The sequence below is a fragment of the Rhineura floridana genome, chromosome 7 (assembly GCF_030035675.1).
Source record: "Rhineura floridana isolate rRhiFlo1 chromosome 7, rRhiFlo1.hap2, whole genome shotgun sequence".
Taxonomy (NCBI): domain Eukaryota; kingdom Metazoa; phylum Chordata; class Lepidosauria; order Squamata; family Rhineuridae; genus Rhineura; species Rhineura floridana.
In genome coordinates, this window is record NC_084486.1 from 14,343,852 (window position 1) to 14,358,042 (window position 14,191).

Below are 14,191 nucleotides of genomic sequence, written 5' to 3' on the forward strand. Positions count from 1 at the left end.
TCATGATCCCAGCTTTGGGAGGCAGTTAGGACAGACACAGAGAAAGAGTGAACTTGGCCTTGAAAAGCCAGCTGCAGAGACCCAGTTCCAGGCCCTGACATTGACAGTACAGTCCTATACATATCTACTTAGAAGGAAGTTCCAGAAAGTTCAATGGCACTTGCTCCTAGGTGAGTGTGTTTAAAATTTAAACCTGTCAGCAAGAAATCCCTTGAGTGAGAGACTGGGCTGCATTTTCCACTCTGCCCCAAGGGCATTGTACTTTCTGGTGGTGGCCAGCTACCACAGGCAACCTATTAGGCAGAGATTTGCAGAGGAATGGGATGCAAGGCAGAGGCCTCCTCCTCACACATACATGCCTCCCATTAAGGCTTTCCACTCTTCAGGAGGGGGGGGGAGTTGGGGTTGGGTATTTCTGCCCCCCCCGAGGCAGTTAAGAGCTAAATAAAACAAATAGGTCAAAGTTGCTGCTCAGACATGAAACTCACTGGATGGCCTCAGGCAAGCCACTTACCTCAATATACCTCATAGGGTTATTGTTAAAATAAAATAGGATAAACCCATTCATGTTACTCTGTGGTCTTTGGAAGAACGGATAAATACAAATGTGAAATATAAATAAATAAGATGTTGTTTTGTAGCTGTTTGAAATACGTCCCTCCCTGCAGTGCTTTCTGAATTTCCAGTGAAAATGAAATGGACTGCCTTCAAGTCGATCCCGACTTATGGCGACCCTATGAATAGGGTTTTCATGGTAAGCAGTATTCAGAGGGAGTTTACCATTGCCTTTCTCTGAGGCTGAGAGGCAGAGACTGGCCCAAGGTCACCCAGTGAGCTTCATGGCTGTGTGGGGATTCAAACCCTGGTCTCCCAGGTCATAGTCCAACACTCTAACCACTATGCTACACTGGCTTTCGAATTTCCAGTGCCACAAGTGAAATCTTACCACTGTTTTGTGGGCAAGACAGTGTTCTTTTGCCCAAACTGCAGTTTTCTCAGTTTATAAGGATTTGATTTTTTATAGTGATGCAGCTATTCACACTGTGTGAGTGGTTTCTGCCACATCTTCCTGAAATAAACTACACTGCAGTATTCAGAATTGCACATCTGTAAAGGGTGCCATTGTATTTTCTTTCTTTTTTTAAAGCATTTATTGGTTCATTTTTCCTATAGCAGTGCAACCATTAGCACTGGATGGCACAACGCTGTGAATGAAAAGCAATCAGTGAGGAGATGCATTTATCACAACCAAACCTTGCATCTTTTTTAAAGATTTCCTAAAGCAGTCAAGAAGGAAATACTGCTGTGCTGCCTATTGAACTCTTGCTGCAGTTTAACTGCAGCAAGAATCTGTAATCCTATTCTGCTTTTCCCGCTGTCTCTTGGGAAGCAGACAGCATTGAAATGACTGAGCTGTTGTCCTGCCCCTTCTTCACCTACTTTTGTAGCTGTAAATATAGTGTCAGCCTATAAATAACAGTTTGCTGCACCTTGAAGCACGTTTCTTAACAAGAGGAGGTGATTTACTGAGGTGATAAACTGTAACTAATACTAGGGTATCATAATGGGTAAAATAGATTAGCACCATGAGCCTCTGCATTTCACTTTCCAGGGAGTCCGTTTGTTCATTTAGTCTCTCATAGATGCTTACCACAGCATTTTGCAACACAGTAGGCTGTCTGATGGCTCTAGAATCGATAGTCACATGTGTCATGTTGGCTTGGTGCATATTAGCAAATTTAGCATTTAGCTCTGATCGCTGAACCTCTTTGCCTTTCATCTCCGGTTCTGCCCCCACCCTCAAAGGGAATTTTTGGGCTCCGTCTAGTATGTATTCACCTGATTACATGGTATTAAATTCCCCAGTGTTTAATACTGTAAAATAAGCATGAAAACAGCAGTGAACTCTTAATATTAATTTTGAAAGGGACAAATGTTCTCTAGGGAGCTACATCTTTGTCTAAAGATCTCTAAAAACCAGTGTTGCAAACTTTAGTTAGTAGATCAATCAAGTCAATCTTTATTAATTGCTGGAGGCCGATTTAAACTGGGAGGTCAAGTTTTCATTGATGGGATTGCAGTTTTAGGGTACATTTGTTTATATTTTTCTAGGCTATTTTGGTTTATGTGTTACTATAATTGCAAATGAAAAAGAAAATATTACCAATGACATTTACTTCTAATAAGGAATGGTAGTATTTATTTATTATATTGCCAGTTATCTTAGACTTCTTTTAATATAAAAAGGCACCTATGTTTGGGATAATATGCAAATTTTATTTATATTTAATAGGAAAATATTTTAATTTATTAAAAGACATGATTAATCATGCAAACATTATTTGATTAGTTAATAGCCCTAATAAAAAACACAGTGTTGGAGCTATAATACAAAGACCTGTCTTGGAGAAAAGATGTGTGTCTTTCTAGAGCAGGTGTGGGGAACCTTTCGCCCTCCAAATGTTTCTGAACAACAACTCCCATCATCCCTGGCCATTGCCCGTGATTGCTGGGGCTGATGGGAGTTGTAGTTCAGCAACATCTGGAGCGGCAAAAGTTCCCCACACCTACCCTAGAGCATCTGTTCTACCCATGTCTTTTTCTCTGTGAAAGATAGATAAAAATATTTTCTTTACGAAAGACAGATGCAAAACAGACATCATGTTTTCACATATCTTTAGACACGGGTGCAACTCCTGACACTGTTCTCAAGGACAAGAGGATACAAAGGCTCCATATCAATAAAATATTGGAAAAGGAAGGAATGTCCCTGTTTAATGGAATGGTTTATTAAACTGAGAATTGGCAACTTTAAGTAAAATCCCCTCAATGCTTTGGGTTCAACAAGGGAAAAAATAGATTCAAGCAAGAATGGGCAGTGTTTTAAATAATTTTGAAACAGTGGGCACTGGGCAGAAGGGGGTTAGCTATCCTTTTGCAGTTTTAGAAGAGCATACAAATATATTTTTTCTCAAACAAAAGATCATAAATATATAAATAAAAGGGCCCACTCAATACGTTCCCCTTTATCACTATATCAAATTTACTAATGTATGCTAACTTCTTTTCTTCACTCTCTCTTTTCTATGTGTATTCTGGATTATAATAACAATCATTGTTGTTTAAACTTTACTCATAATCTGATGTATCCTTATAAACTGCATACTCATCTATTCTAACTTTAGGGGAAGGGCCATAGCTCAGTGGTAGAGTATCTCTTTGCATGCAGAAGATCCTAGATTCAATCCCCAGCATCTCCAGGTTGAGCTGTAGCCCTGTAGCTAGTCTTGTTTGTTAGCTGGGGCATTTTTGAGGGGGAGTAGCACAGTGCTAGCCAATCCCTGCCCCTCTCACTGGTGAAGAGGATGTGAGGGCCAGGCCAGGAGAAGGGAAAGGCAGTGACCTTCTCCCGTCTGCATGTGTTAACTTACATAATGGGCAATGTAACTGAAGTTGACATAAAATTTAGTATGAACACCAGGAATGAATGACTGGCATATTTTTTGTTTCTTAAGTAAAAACTAGTGCGGATCTTGTTTTCTCAAACATTTGGGTTTTAATCTTGTGTCATACAATACCAATATCAAAAGACAGGTTTAGAAACAGACAAAAGCACATTACAATTAGGGGTGGGATCCACTTGTTGGTGCCAGTCTGATTGCATTGTGTCAAATTAGCAGGTGGTTCCGTGTTTGTTTTCAGCTATCTTCTGCTTTTACCATTTGGGGTTTTTTTCCTCCAGAAACATAACAATATTTTTATCATTATTTCTAACGTTTTCCTTTAGGAAAGGAAAGTGACTTTCTCTTTGGGCAGAAAAAACATGAAACTGTAAAAGCAGACGATAGCTGGGTTGCACTGTAAAATACTCTGGTGATTCATCTGTAGGTCAGTTCTGGTATTCTCTTTTGTTTTAAAAATTTGGGAGTCTGCTCACCTCTTATCTATTGAACACACTGGCTGCCAGTCTCTTTTTCTCTCTCTTTCTCCCCCCACCCACTAGCTAATATGATTTGAGTCCTAATATCCCTCAGTTTTCCTAGCCTCTCTCTTTCTCTGTAGAGTAGAAATCAACCCCCCTGCTCCTATGTGCCTCTTTTCGTTGGCCATTCATTCTTTCTCTTTTCCCCCTTTCTCCCACCCATCTACCCAGTACCCCCTTTGCTGCCTCTGCCACTGCCAGCACCTCCTCCTCCCCCCGAATAGTACTGGACCCCCCCCCCAAAAAAGCAAAGAGCAGGCTAGTCAGTTTCACCAACTCATTGCCAATTCATCACCCGAGGGCACCATAGCACCCATGAAAGCCTCAGTGGCATCACCAGCAGGTAGGCCAGAATGTGTGCTTATTTTTTTTAAAAAAAAATATCTAGCCCTCTTAGAAAAAAAGTTATGAAACAAAATATGCAAGTGCCCTTGTAAGCAGTATCTGTGAAATGAGCCAGCCTGGCTGTTCCTGCCAGTCAGTGTTATTAGCCAATGAGTGACGTTAGAGCTGTGATTGATAAGGTGTTTGAACACCCGGCAATAGGAATCCCTGGGGTCCTAAGAGCTGCTGTTTCCCCTCTATTTTAGTGTACTTTTTCCGCTTCTAGTTTCGTCTACTTTTTGTTTTTTTTAGTCCTTGGAATTTCCATAGTTTGCCCTTTCCCTCCTAGCATCCAGGATGCATCTTTCCTGTGCTGAGTTCTCCTGAAATCAGGTAATCCCTAGAAGTTATTTTCTGCAAATACTACTTCACTGTACATGTGGGTGAACGTTAAAGAATCCCCCTTCCCCCCTCCAAAAAAAGGCAAATGTGAAAGCTGTACAAGGAGGCTTAGGCGTGCCCCTTGTTTTACAGGAGCAAAAGACCAGGGACTCATTAAGAATTCACTGTATAATTAACTTACAATTGTATACATGTCTACTCAGAAGTAAGTTTCTTTCTGTTTAATGGGACTTCCAGGCAAGTGGGAACAGGACGGCAGCCTAGGCTTTGGTTTAGGCTTGGCATTTGCGAAAAACAGGATTCTTATTTAGTTATTTATCCAGCCAGCAAGCCAGCTAGCCCTTCCTCCCAGTAGGAGCCCAGGGTGGCAAACAAAAACACTAAAAACAAACTAAAACATCATAAAAACAGACTTTAAAATATATTAAAACAAAACATCTTTTTTTAAAAGCTTTAAAACATATTAAAAAGCAATTCTAACACAGATGCAGACTGGGATAAGGTCACTACTTAAAAGGTTTGTTGAAAGAGGAAGGTCTTCAGTAGGTGCCAAAAAATAACAGAGATAGCACCTGTCTAATATGTAAGGGGAAGGAATTCCAAAGGGTAGGTGTTGCTACACTAAAGGTCTGCTTCCTATGTTGCGTGGAACGGACCTCCTGATAAGATGGTATCTGCAGGAGGTCCTCACCTGCAGAGCACTGTGATCAACAATCTTTCAGGTATCCTGGTTCCAAGCTGTATAAGGCTTTGTACACTAAAACTAGAACCTTGAACTTGGCCCGGTAGCTAATAGACAGCCAGTGCAATTCTTTCAGCAGCGGGGTGACATGGTGATATTGTGCCCCAGTGAGTAGTTGCGTCACCACATTTTACACCAGCTGCAACTTCCAGACCAACCTCAAGGGCAGCCCCACACACAGCACATTACAGTAATCTAGCCTGGAGGTTACCAGTGCATTGACAACAGTGGTCAGACTAACCTGGTCCAGAAACGGCCACAGCTGTCTTACCAGTAGAAGCTGGTAAAAGGCACTCCTAGCCACTGAGGCCACTTCGGCCTCTAGTGAAAAAGATGGATCCAGGAGCACCCCAATATTACGAACCTGCTATTCAGAGGGAATACGGTCCCATCCAAAGCAGGCAACTGACCAATTATCTGAACTCAGGAACCACCAACCCACAGTACCTGCATCTTGCTAGGATTCAGATTCAGTTTACTGGCCCTCATCCAGCCCACCACCAATTCCAGGCAGTGGTCCAAGGCTTGCACAGCAACTCAAATGTTACAGAGAAATAGAGCTGGGTATCAGTATTTTGCTGACACCTTGCCCCAAATCATGTGCCTTGAACAGCTGTATGTCAGGCAGAAAACCAGCAGGTCAAGCCTTTTGTAGTATGGAAGTATAGTTATGGAAAAAGATTCACCATGACCAAGCCCAGCGCCAGAGTGTGGCCAGGTTGGGCCCTTCCCAAGGGCCCCTCCTTAGGCTGGAAGGATGGAGCTCCTACTCCATGATCCACATCACCATCATACTTCCTAACAACCTCTCCCAATGCTGGTGGTATGGGACTTAAATAGGCCTGCCTGCCCCACCAAGATCTTGGGTAATGGCAGGCATGCACACAGAGCACACGGAATGTGAGCACTGGTGCTCAAATGTGGGAGGTAGGTGGGGAGGGAGGGCTTATTTTAGCCCATGCCGCCTGTATCAGGAGAAGGTGTTGGGGAGTATGATACTGCAGGCCTGGGGCAGGCTGGTACCCAAGGGCCCTGACCATGACTACTCTCTAATTTTGTGTTATGCCATGCCCCCATGGCAGCTATTTTGTGACTGGTGCCCCCAGAACTCCCTCAAAATTTGAAATGTGCCCTCTGGTCCAAAAAGGTTGGTGACCTGACTTAAGTAATTATAAGACAAATGTGATAATGAAAAATCCACCCCACATCAGGAAAAGTCTTGTGACCAGATTTTGGGGGGTTCTCCAGATGAGACTTTTGTTGTGCACTCCCCTGCCTTATTCACTGAATTTTTCAAAGGGTCCTATTCTTAAATTGCTCCTGTTCTTAAAACAAGCTGTCATTCTTTGAATGGAGGCTATCATTGTCTGTCATGTCACAAATTAAAAGACAATTTTCACAAAAAGATTCTGGGGGGGGAGGGCGAAGCGCAGATCTGAGTGGGGTAATGTACCCATTTGCCCCGCCCTAGCTACTGAGCTGTCTGGAAGAGGCCTTTTCCTGAAATCCTGGAGAACCACTGCCAGTCAGTGTAGACAATATTAAGCTAGATGGGCCAATGGTCTGACTTGATATAATGCAATGCAACCTATGTTTACCGTGATATTCCAGAAGGGGTCTGTAAAGGATTGCCTCTAAGTCCACTCTGGACTTCATGCTGGAGACCTTGTGGTACTATACTAGTTCAATCTTGAGATGGTTTGAATTGTCCATTGTGACGTCCTTCCCTGGTTCTCCCTGTCAGGTTCCCACCTGCTTGTGGCTACTGCCTTTCACTAGGCACCACCGGGGATACCACCAGTCCGGACTGTCCTTTATATGGTTTCTCACTCTGCTCTAGCACAGATCACACTAGATCCCCCTGCTAGGCAGCACCACCAGTCACGTCCTATAACCAATGCTCCCAGAGACTTTGCCTGAGTCTCTCTCTAGCTGGTTACTTTTGTGACTGTGTGCTTATGCTGTTCCCAACCCCCTTGTATCTTTATAGATAACGCATACAACTCTGGGTTGCTCTGGATACTTGAATTGTTATTATTCCTCCCTTCACCGCTGCCACCATTAGATACTGTTTCTGTTCAGCCTTGGCAATTACCTTGCCCTCCCTTCTGGTATGTATATCCCCTAGCCAAGAATCAGGCCTTTGGTAAACCAAATAAGTATTTATTAAATATCAGAAATAACGAGATTAGTTTTAGAATGTTTCACAAGCGTATGGTTTCATCTATTCCTGTTTTGTACTTGACTTATTATTAATCAGAACTCCAACTCCCTCTTTCTCCACACTCCTGACCTCCACCCTCAAACACCTTTCTCCACACTCCCAACATCCACCCAGATTCAACTGTCATTCTTCCATTTATACTCCCAGCCATTCAAACGCTCAGCCAATCATCTAGCATTCTACTGCTCATGTACTCCCCCCTCCTCTTTCACTCCACTTACCATATGTCTTCTATATAAACAGCACTTATCATATTTACACTATAAGCAGGAACATCACATCCATATACAAAATAAAGAAAGAGAGAGAAGGAAGGCCCTGCATGTAGTAAAGTATGCTAGAGAGGGAGGTTCTAACCTAGTCTTCTCTGTGGGCTGCTTCTTTCCTACATGTGGGGCCTTTATTTAGCATGCAATACTCTCAAGTGGTATAGTCCAGTAAAACATGCACCATCTGATCCTGCTGTTTGTGTAGCCTACATGATGAACCTCTCAGTTCTTTTCTACTTGACTGAAGATTGAACATGTTTAGTCACCAAATAGATTAGGAAATTCAGTCTTCTCTCCTGATTACTTCCTTTTTCATCCCTTTGACAAGTAGGTCTTAGTCTACAATATTTAATGTTGTGCAATGTTCACCAGTTAGATTCGTTTTCTTCCTCAAATGACTCTTGGATGCCCACCCCCCAATGAAGTTTGGAATACATATCCAGAACAATCAGTTAGCAACCCAAGTTTCAACATGTCTGATTTTTTTGTCAAATGAAGAAAAATTGATTACATCTTGTGCCGATCAGCCTTACAAATTATTCGTCATGTGACTGCCTTAAAACTGTTTACCCTACTCTGTCATTGAATGTACAGGGAAACCTCAGGGGCTAAAAGAAAGATTGGGGGTGGGCGACACCAGGCTGTCTTTTCGTGTTTCAGCCAAAAGGGCAACTTTTCTTCATTTGAGGGAAGGAAGTCAGGAGGGAGATGGTTATTTTCTTAATGTTCAAGTTCTGCGATGCCAAAAGCAATGCAGCGTAGCAGTGGGCTGAAATCTAGTCATTAAACTGCAGCAGAAAGTAGAGCTGAGAGGGTCCATCTGTAAAATCTGTTCTCCTGTTTTATAAGGAGGGGGGGAGGGAGGGGGGAAACGCAGCTGCTTGCCTGCTCTGTGTGAGAAGGAGAAACTGACTGTTGGCACCATCTGTGGCTGTCCTTTGTGCTTGCTGCTTTATCTGTTCATTATAGTGTGATACTGAGTTTCTCGTGCTTTGAGTTTCAATGAGACAAGATGTGCCTAAATACAGCCGGGGCCTAAAAAGCGGCAGCTAAGCATCCTAAAGATGAATAGAGTAATCTGGAAATTAATTTTCTGTTTGTTTCATCTTACTTGAATGGGCAGAGTATGGTCATGTTCTTCAAACTCCAGCTGCACCAGATGAGTCTATATATGGCCTATGTGTATAGATTTTTTTTCTGGGCTGCATGCAACCTGGTACAGTTAAGGCAGGCTTCTGCAGCACTTCAGGCAGAGAATGGCCTGGAAATGCTGAGGTTTCCTCCCTGCCATTATTCTGTGGCAATGGGGGTGTGTGTGTGATAGGATATGGTTTTTGCTTCCGGTCTGTGTTCATTTCATGTTCAATCACAAATACTTTGGAGTAGGGAGTAAAGAGCAATAATTTCACATTTCAGTAGCAGAAGGGAGCAAGATTCTCTGCAAGGTTTTCAGGCCCATTGTTAGATACTACCAGGATATATTGTGCACACCACACACACACACAGCAAAAAACAAACAAACAATTTAAGAGCATGTTGCATTTACTATTTTACGCTCCGTAAATATGGCAGTGTTATCAACACAAATCTCTCTCTCTCTGTCTCTCTCTGACACACACACACACACACACACACACACACACACACACAGAGAGAGAGAGAGAGAGAGAGAGAGAGAGAGAGAGAGAGAGAGAGAGAGAGAGAGAGAGAGAGAGAGAGAGAGAGAGAGGCATTTTAAAAGTGATTTGTGACTTTGGACCATATAGTTGTTGATAAACAATAGTCTACAGTGAGTGTAACCAGGGGACAGGTAAGAAATAATTGTACTCTTGAAGAATAATCACATGTTATTTGAAATATGAGGGCAAAGGCTCCTCTGCTTGCTCTAAACCGCAAAAAACAGAGGCAGACCAGCCAGTGAGGGCACAGGATACTGCTCCCTTTGTTGCTGCACCCCAGCTTTCAAATGCCCTCCCTGGAGAGGCTGGCCTTCAGTCTTTACTGAGGATTAATGTAACTAAGAAAGTCTATCTGTTCTGTCTCGCTTTTGGAGTTGTTACCTTTTAAATACACTTCTGCTTTTAAGCAGTTCTTATTCTGATTTAAACTTTTTGGCTTTTTTCATTTTTTTTAACTTTCCAGTGCTTTTTACTATAGTTTTTCAGTGCTTGGACATTATTATTGGTTTTTGATTAACATAAAGAAGCAACTTAAAAAGAAGTAATACCAAGTAAGATGAGCGGCAGCTGCTTCATTTCATATTAACAGGCAGCAAAGTAGGAGGCAGGTAGATATTGCAGAGCTCCATGATGCTTGTCCAGGAGAATTTCCCTAGTGGGTTGCACCCAGTATTGAGTCTTTACCAGTACGTGGTGATTTAACTGTGTTTTCAGGGTTTTTTTCCATCTTGTGTAGTGGTTAGAGTGTTGGACTATGACCTGGGAAACCAGGGTTGGAATCCCCACACAGCCATGAAGCTCACTGAGTGACCTTGGGCCAGTCACTGCCTCTCAGCCTCAGAGGAAGGCAATGGTAAACCACCTCTGAATACCGCTTACCATGAAAAACCCTATTCATAGGGTTGCCATAAGTCAGGATCGATTTGAAGGCAGTGCATTTTGGGCACTATAATATTGCAGGCCAGCATTGCATACAAATGTCCACAAGTCCCAGAGGAAAAAAAGCACAACACTCTCATTGATGAGGGATATGATGGGTATGAGCTATCTGAATTTCCCATTGCCTGAAATTCTGCATTTTTAAGAAACATCAACCTTCCACAAATATAGATGTATGACACATTTCCCAAAAGGAGAGCCATGCTGTGATGTTTTACATTTCACAATTATTATCTCTCTCTCTCTCTCTCTCTCTCTCTCTCTCTATATATATATATATATATAATATTTACTTTCATGGATTCGAGTCCCATCACCCAAAGTGATCTCACCTTGTTTTCCCTGAGGTGGGGGAACTTTCCTTCCCCTAACCATGAGGTCTTCTGCTGTTGCATCCCCTCTGCTGCCTAATCCCTTGTCTCTGCCTGCAAAAGCAAGTTTACCAGCATTCATTTGCAGATCCATGTCAGAGAATCATTAGACAGCTGCCTCTTTTTATCTCTATTTGTCAAGAGCATTATATGCTCACATTTGAGGAGCAACTCACTTCTTGTATCAAAGCTGAACTTGATGGATGGTTTCCATTCGACACCATCGTAATTACATCCAGCTTGTGTGGAGGTGCTCTGCATCTGCTATTATTCCAAACATTTACAGTTTTCTAGAACACTTTGTTCACACACACACCCTTTGCCGCTCAGAACTCAAGTGGCGACAGTGTAATGTTAGATAGTGATTGTTATCTCCTGGCAACATAAAGGAGAGGGGAAGGAGGGAGTGTGAGTACCCTTTGTTGCTGGCACATTAGTAATAATATGCCAGGGATTAAAGGTGAGCACAATTTGATCAAACGCTTGTTGACAGATTCCTTTGCTAATAGAGAAGCAGCTCATAGTAGTTCTCTGCGCTTAGAATGCATTAGTCCAAAGCATAATGTGAATGTCTGTCTTTAAGAGATAAATCACTAAAAATTCGTGAGCATCCTCACTGACCATGCCATTCAGAAAGTATTGTTAGAGGATTGGGGGTTTGGTTTGGATTGTCTTTGGGTGCCCTTCTAGCATGTGATTTTGAATCTATATAGATGCCATTTATATTGGAGTGACCTGCTGAACTGGTCAAACAAATTCCTTTTATAAGCTAATAGTTCTGTCCAGGCTAGTTTCTTTGTCCTCTTGATGGGCCATTCTATATTCCTAAAGCTGTGGTCCAAAGTAGTCCTGTTCTACAGGAACTCTGGCAAGAGAGTGAATCTCCTCCCCATCCTAGGGCCAGGTGGTGGTCTGTGTATGTTTTTTTGTCTGAGGTGAAGCTGGAAGGACACAGAGAGGCTTGGCCTACTCTCTGTGCTGAACCCCATGTTATGGCTTTGGGGAGCCCCCAAGAAACCTAATGGGGGAGCAAGATCTGTTAGAGTGTTAATGCTGGGAACACCTCCATCTTACATACAGGTTGTATATAAGTGTAAATAAAACCATATATCCTAAAGACACCACAGTCTCCGCTGACTTCATTCCAAGGAAACCAAACCCTAGGTAAGTGCAGGAACCCCTGGAAGTCCCATACCACTCATGATTGGGGTGCGCGCAACAGTACATTACATCTGTTAGCTCTTAAACAGCAACTAATAAGATCAGTGCTTCTTAACCATAAACTCAATTGTCACAGTGACATTTTCTCATATCCAGATGTGGCATTGTGACATCATCATGCTGACTACATGATCTCAGGTGGCCTGGGTTCATGTAGTCAGAAAGCAAATTATGTTGAAAGACATGGCAGTGAACAAATATGGAAAGTCTCCGAAATGTTTTGCTTTCAAAAATTTGGCACAGGCCTAGAAATTGCTTCTCAGGGTGCTAAACTGTAAAATGAGTTAGCAAGGTTCAAGCTTGCTTGGACTCCCAGAAGCCCTGCCTCTCATTTTTGTCCAGAGAGCATTCCTTCCTTTCACTCATAATCTTGAACACAGATTCTGGTTCAAGGAAAAGAATAATTCCATATTTCCTTGCCAAAGCATGGAGTCTGTGGTTGGCTTAGGATAACACAGGTTATGGATTAGTTTGGGAACCAGACCTCACCTCAACCATGACTATGAGAGACCCTAACAGTGGAGCTGTGAGGTGGCAATGGAAGTGACAAGTTTGGGATGCGGTCAGGTTAGTTTGAGAAATAAGTGTGGTGAATGGGATTGGGAAAAGTTGCAATCTTTGCCTTCCCTCCCTTTCTTGTAAACGTGAAAAGCTTTTAGCAAGTTTCATATAAGCCAGTGATGGAGAACCTGTAGCCCTCCAAATGTTGTTGAACCACAACTCTTATCATCTTTGTTCATGCAAGCTAGGGTTGGTGGGAGCTAGAATCAAATGTCATCTGGAGGCCCACGGGTTTCCTATCACTGGTATAAACCTTCTTTATTATACTTGAATCCTAAAGTATTCTGCTATATTCTTATTAACAGTAGAAAGGTGTTCTTTGTCTTGATAGTAAAAACAAGCAAACATTGGCCTACTGAAAATGTATACTATATCCTCCTCCTTTTCTGAATAATAATATTCCTCTATTCCTTCTCGTATGAGACCCAGTGTGGTGTAGTGGTTAAGGTGTTGGACTATGACCTGGGAGACCAGGGTTCGAATCCCCACACAGCCACGAAGCTCACTGGGTGACCTTGGGCCAGTCACTGCCTCTCAGCCTCAGAGGAAGGCAATGGTAAACCACCTCTGAATGCCACTTACCATGAAAACCCTATTCCTAGGGTTGCCATAAGTCGGGATCGACTTGAAGGCAGGCCATTTTAGTCCATTCCTTCTAGCATTACCAGTCTCTTCAAAATATATTTAGAATACTCTCCAGTTACTATTTGAATCTATTTTTAAAATCTAAGCTCTGATTCTGAACACAGTTCTTCACCAGAGATTTAATTAGCCTCAAGCATTGTTGTGTGATTCCCATATTGCGTGTATGACTCATGATTCTTCTCTCTTGCTTGCCTAATCGCATAATAATGTTTTAAAAGAGTTTTTACTAGTTGATCATATTGAGACAACAGGGCTATGTACTTCATGTCTCTCTGTAGTGCTCCACTGCAAAAAAATCCAGTAACTTTTAATATAAGTTCCCAGTTCTTGCGGTACTGGAAGAATTATTATTATTATTATTTATTAAATTTATATCCCGCCTTATGGCCAAAAGGCCCTCAAGGCGGCTTACAAAAACACGAATATAACACATCATAAAGCATAAATACAATAATGCAATTCTCAAAATTAAATAACAAATAACATTATTAAAAGAAAAGAAAAAACATTTAAATGTGTCACAATAAGAGAACCAAACACAAGATTGTTGCTGCTAAAACTGTCCCCCAAACAAAGTCTACCCATGCTGCTCTCACAGAGCCCAAGGCTTGCTTGCTTTCTTCCTTCCTCTCTCTCTTTTATGTGAATGGCTTTTCCTTTGCTGTCTGAGCAGCACAAACAGCATTGCTGGACAGAGAAAACAAGCGTGATGCAGTGGCTAAGAGCCCAAGATGTTGTCAACCCCAAAATCCCCACTTCAAATCTGGCCACCGCCAGGAGGCTTCAGCAAGCCATTGTTTGGCCAGCCTCTAGGCTTGCCATATTGCCCGGT

At 42.3% G+C, this 14,191-nt stretch overlaps 1 protein-coding gene across 23 annotated transcripts in view; it reads left to right on the forward strand.

Moving 5' to 3' along the window:
• The window catches only part of ZMIZ1 (zinc finger MIZ-type containing 1), a 621,029-nt gene that overhangs the window by 513,056 nt on the left and 93,782 nt on the right, over positions 1–14,191 (forward strand). The window lies entirely within an intron of this gene.